The sequence below is a fragment of the Lytechinus variegatus genome, chromosome 1, assembly GCF_018143015.1.
Source record: "Lytechinus variegatus isolate NC3 chromosome 1, Lvar_3.0, whole genome shotgun sequence".
NCBI lineage: Eukaryota > Metazoa > Echinodermata > Echinoidea > Temnopleuroida > Toxopneustidae > Lytechinus > Lytechinus variegatus.
In genome coordinates, this window is record NC_054740.1 from 52450746 (window position 1) to 52457282 (window position 6537).

The 6537-nt window shown below is 36.5% G+C and overlaps 1 non-coding gene across 1 annotated transcript; it reads right to left on the minus strand.

Annotated features, from left to right (window-relative positions):
- Window positions 1-5861: 5861 nt before the first annotated feature.
- On the minus strand, window positions 5862-5933 carry TRNAE-CUC. Its single transcript has one exon. It is a non-coding gene; the product is annotated as a tRNA-Glu (tRNA).
- Between the last annotated feature and the right edge of the window lie 604 nt (window positions 5934-6537).

Below are 6537 nucleotides of genomic sequence, written 5' to 3' on the forward strand. Positions count from 1 at the left end.
CAAATAGTTATTTATATCTTAAACAACTATGTTTGATTTTTGTTTCATCTAATTTTCAATAAATTAAGCATGGTTGTTTAAACGGTTATGAAATGTTCATAAATAAGCAACGTTGTGTAATAATAAATTTTACTGTGTATATAGTCACGTCTACAGACAGGGGATGTGGGAAGAATGTGCGTTATTCATTCTGGGGGACAGAGTGCATAATCAGCGAGGCTTTCCATACAATAATTCCAGCTTCTTTAGACAAATATGAACATACGGGATTGACTGTGGAAAGCACAACTTCATCCGGACCATAATCTTTGTGTTGATTTAACGTGTCATGAATGTGAGCTCTTGGAAATCTCTTCAAAGCCGAAGTTTTCTCTCGATGATTCCAGCTTCGTTTGTTTTTAAAAACTTTTTTTTATCTGAGTCTGAGATTCTTCCCGTATAGAGTCCATTTATTTCCATATTTTAGAGAGAAATGACTTTTTTGTGCTTTCAGCTTGTTCAGTAGTATCCCGGTTCAGTATTCACGATGGTTTATTGAACATTTTGACTTCAAGAACTTCCTTCCCGTGGGGGTGTGTGTGTGGGAGTGTCTGTATGTAAAAATCGAATGTTCATGAACATATTTGTATATATGAGGGTTTATGTATGTGTGTGGGTGGGTAGGTTGCGGGTGTGTGTGGGTGTACAGTAGAGTGACAGACTTATTGGCTTATTGGATAAAAACAGACTTTCATCGAATCATAATTATTGCTTTAATCTAATAGAAATCTTTTCACGCTTATTCACTTCTGGCTATTTTTGCCTTGTTCATTCATTTGTTAATGACATTCATCGATTCTTAATTTTTTGTTGTTGTTAATATTATATTTGTATCTTCTGGGGCCCGTAACACAAAGGTTATCGATTGATCGTGAGCTTGATTTTCACGACTGATTGTACATGGTAGTAAATGGAATCAATCATAGAAAAATGTTCTACGATCATTGATAAGCTTTGTGTTACGGGCCTCTTGCCTGCTGAATAATGTTCATGAGGACATTCTTGTGTAACGCAGTGTAAAAAGAAATAAATGGATCTTTATGGCTGTTTACTTGTATCATTGCATTTGATGTTCTCGATTAAATCAGATCAATTGACTTTTATTTGAACTACTGGAATCATTTTGTAGGCTTGGAGACAGTTTCGTCAGGATATTTTAACTCGGTTAGGACAGAATTCAGATGGCAGTGACATATAAAGGCACAAAGTTTTTATAAGAGCATTATGAGATCTAAATCTTTGCAGCATAAAAATCAGAAATATTATTGGTTATTATTGGTGGTTTAAGTCTACAATGGTGCTTATGGTGGTGGTGATGGTAGTGGTGGTGATGATGATGATGACAATAATAGAGGTAATTGTAGAATAAGTAGTATAGAACTACTGCACCTAATGATACTATACTACTTCTTCTACTACTACTATACACTTCTACTACTACTACTACTACTACTACTACTACTACTGCTACTACTACTACTATACTTCTACTATTAGTACTACTATATTCTTCTCCTTCTATACTACTACTACTACTAATACTACTACTACTACTACTACTACTACTATTACTACTATTACTACTACTTCTACTATTACTACGAATACTACTACTACTACTATTACTACTACTACTACCACTACTATTACTACTACTACTATTATTACTACTAATACTAATACTACCACTACTATTACTACTAATACTACCACTACTATTACTACTACTACTTCTACTATTACTACTACTACTACTACAACTACTACTACTACAATTGCTACTACTACTTTCGCCCATGTGACTAGTATTAATGCGCTCAATCGTATTTTAAAACATTGATGAGATCGTTGATAAATCCACTGTGGCATACGATGACAAACAAAAATAGCCCATATAAATAAATGAAAATCGATTTTTCTCCGGTTTGAAGTATTTCAGGCATTTTGTAGTCTTGGAAACCGTTTCGTCACGACAAGCAAAAAACAAAAATAAAAATCAGATTGTTTTGATGAAGTAGTGTTGACTCTGTACAAAGAAGGAGATCTACATCTGGTTAGGTTGGGAGAGATAATATCAGCAAAAGCAAAATATATATTTCATGATATTTGATCTTTTATTACATTTCTTATTATCTTAATTTCATACATAATATACCATCGATCAATATAGACAAATAAGATTTGATAGAAAATCATCTCATTTTTCTTTTGCCTTTATCTATGCATTCATCTTTGTTTGATAGTTTGGTATCAGAATTGTTATTTTATATTTCCATAAGCGCAATACACATAGGCAGAGGATGGGGGAATTCAATAATTCCCATGCATGGTTTTTAGATTTGGATGGTGATAATAATATGACAATGATAATGAAAATAATAATAATGACACTTCATAGGCTTATTCTTGTTAAATATACTGTTGTCTGTTTTATATTGTTTACTCTGCCTTTTTATTATTGTTATAATTATTTTTTTCTCTCTTCAAATAATTTCAATCACGTGTATATATTTAATTTTCTTTGATCTGTTTTATTCCTAAACATTAGAGATTTGTTTCTATATTGTGTATTGTATGTTATACATTGACTTTTAATAAATACATTAATTAAAAAAAAACTATAACAGTAGTACTGTTATAATATGATGATGATGATAAATCAATGATCGACATTTTGGTCTTTTCATCACCCTGGTGTTCACATAGGAAATCAACTATGGGCATAACTATAGGTCAAGTACTTCTTTCCAATAATATTTTACATCCGGGCAATACCTTGCTACCAGATAGGCGCCAAAACTTATTAAAACTATTCCTGGCTACACACTCTCTTTAGCTTGGTCGAAAGCAGCGCAATGTTGATCAGTTTTAATGTAAAAGGAAATGAACACCGGATATATAGGATTCGAACCCACGACCATCTGCTTTAAAAAGACCACTACAAAATCCACTTCACCGTAACACTTCCTCCATCATGATGATACTGATGATGGTAAGGGTGGAAGGTTGAGATTAAGGAAATGGTGGAGATGATGATGACGATGATGGCAATTATTATACCTAATTTGCAGTCGTTTACTATTGTTTGAAAATAAAGAGACTGCAAACAATCCATGAGCTCCAATTTGTTGGAGTGACTAATAGTTAATATGAGGCCGATGCCCGATCGCTGTTTGAGTTCATGGGCCAAATGTTACTCTTTCAAGGTCTGCTATCGGCTGGTATCGATTTTCCCGATCCATTCATATGTGTCGTCTAACAATGTCTTCCACAAATCTTGGCCACCAACGTCTTATGTTACGCTCATGTTCTACAAGTAAAGCTCTATAGCTATATTCACACCGATTCTTTTACATGAAAAGCACCTATCGATCTCACGGCGATGATTGTTCATTGTAAGTGGAGCGAAGCGATCTGAATTGGTCCATATCGATCCCATGTGGTAGCCGCTCCTTCTGTTTGTGCTCCGATAGATAAAATGTTCACCCGGTATCGATCGGTGATGGGCTTTGCTATTGTGTCGGTATCGACGGGTAGTCTGCGATCGATCCGATCGATTTCTGAGTTGATGTATGATACGTCGTTTTGGTAGTGCGCAATTGCAGATATTAGCAAGATGTTTTACATTGCGTGCATTGTTTTGAACACAGCCATTGATTAACACGCAATGAATGAAAATTTTCTTTACATCATTCACCATGTTATCACGAAGGATTAATTATGGCATAATTATATTAGCATTGATCAGAAAGTCTTTTGTGACCATTTTTCATGAAAAGAAAGCAAGAAGAACGGCGAAAGAAAATGTCTTACTCGCGCATGAGTGGTAATATACTCACCTTACTAATATGGTTCATTTATGCCATTGCATATCACCATGAGTGAGTAATTAGCATCAAGGTGTGAAAGTAGATTTGGAAGTCAATGACTATCTGTAAGAATACTCTTACTGAAACAAACTCTTTTTTATCTTCCAATAGCCCTCCTTGTCAATTTGAAAGGTGCACTAATATAATATCATGGTCCTTTCCAATTGCAATACTGTATACTACGCGAGCCAATGTGAAATAAAAAAAGGTTCCCTACCATCAGAAATCACTTTTATATGTTGCAAATTATGAATAGGGAGCCCGTTGCAAATATTTAGTTTCGTGAAAGGTACGTCAGGGCAGATTGATACTAACTATAGGTGTCTAAAATTATGAAGAAAATAATTCAAATAGTATACAGATGGTAATTCGCATAATTATACTTCAAAGCGACATTAACTTACAGCTGATTTATCTCACGACTTATTCTCAATGGCAAGCTCACAGACTGCAGTACCCCCATCCTAGCTAATTAATTATTCAAAAGTTCCAACGCTTTTATGGTCGAAAGCGCGCTTTGTTCTCGTGCCAAATCACAATAGTATTTTGACACCTGAAGTACATTTCGTATTGTCGTCCATCGATCGGAACATAAATTGATAATTGCGCTTGTAATTAACGCTCCACGAACACTTTTCGATAGATCTGTTTACGAGCGAGTGTCGTTTGTTTTCTCGCGAGTCAATTGCAACAATGCTGCCATCTTTTGGTACGATATTGTGTCCTTTGTCTCGGCTATTGATTGGCAAGCCAAGGCTTTGTTCTTATTTCTTTGGGGTAGACTGAGTTGAGGACATTTTGAGCTTGGATTGAGCAAAACAAGTCAGCCACAGACACAGATTCGAGTATACATAATATGCAAAAGATGTCAGAGGAGAACAAAAAAAATGGGATAATATCTTACGAGACACACAAGGACAGAAGTTATCTGGTGCATGGTCAAAGATATACAATGGGTAATGCGATTAGTGTATACGTCTGACTCCGTTCCTATATTATCATGTATAATGTGCATGGGCTCTGCCTGAAATGGGTTTGTCTCTGTATTCTGCATTCGTATGAAAATCTGTATAGCTCATGACCTGCTAAGGTCAAGAGCTATAATAGCTCTTGACCTTAGCAGGTCATTAAGTGAAGGGTATAGAGGAAACTACTACTCCGGTCGAGGTACAAATATTTAAAAAATACATATATATACCTTATAAAAATGTTGGGAAGGTGGCAAGAACGAATTCAACTCACAAAAAAAGAAAATCTTAAAACAAAAAAATATGATTCTAACGCTCACTCATTAGGCATGCCTTGTGTCCATAAATCACTCTCTTACAATGAATAGGCAACAGTGGTAGACATAATGTTGATAATTAAAATGAAAATGAATATCCAGATTTTATTGCTCGGAATATACATACAATGAAATACTCCGAAAATCTGCTCTGTCCAATTGATCGTTGGCCCGTCATCCAATGTGCAGCACCAGATCGACGAGGCTCTATCCCTTTAATCGTTGAACGCCAAACAGGGTAGCAGAAACTCCCATCTTTTAATGTCTTTTGGTCTGGCACGGCTGGGGTTTGAACTGCCTACCTCCCGGTTGTGAAACGGACGCACAACCGACAGAGCCAACACACCGTCTATTGTCGATGTTTAACCTTTTTTAATCACTGAATCAGCGCCTAGTTTCATGAAAATTGTTTCATATCTAACGCTGATTACGCGAAGAAGAACAAATCATGATATCAATTCACCCTACTGTGTGGTGAGATATGAAAGAAAATGTAATTTATTAATCATTTAAGAAAAGCAAATGAAGATGAAACAGCTAAAATTATTTGCATTTCGGGCTTAATCCATGATTGGACCATGGACCTACTTCGTAGTTCGTAGTAGGGTCCATGACGGACTGTGGTGGAATGAGTCTCGAACTATCATGTACATGCGTGGAAAAAAATGTTCCCACACCGGGAATCGAACCCGGGCCGCGGCGGTGAGAGCGCCGAATCCTAACCACTAGACCATATGGGAGCTATAGGAGACGAGTAGCGATATTGTCATGAGTATCATCTGATGATAGCGATATTCCAGAGTTCACCTCTTGCTTGGCTTTCCGTCGCTGTTGATCAGAGGCGAAGACATGACGATATAGTGACGGGGGTGCATGGCGATGGTTGTAGGAGTGTTCCTGAGCTGATGATGAGGATGAGGATGATGATGATGATGATGATGATAAGATTGATGGTGATGATAATGAAGATGATGACGAGAATGATGACAGTGGTGGTTATGATGAAGGTAATGATGACGAATATGATGTTGGTGACGATGATGATGTTGGTGTGATGATGTTGATACTGGTGATGATGGTGATGGGGATGATGGTGATGGTGATGATGATGGTGATGATTATGATGATGATGATGGTGATCACGGTGATGACGACGATAATGATGGCGGTGGTAATTGTGCTAGAGGTGCGCGTAATACAAGTAAATGGTAAAGTGGATTTCACGTCGATTTCAGTTGAACGGACTTCAATGACGATGTGCATATGCAGATTTTTTTAGTCACTACGTTACTCGTGGTGTTATGTTGTTGTTGTTTTTTTGCTTTGTTTGTTTTGGTTTTTTGC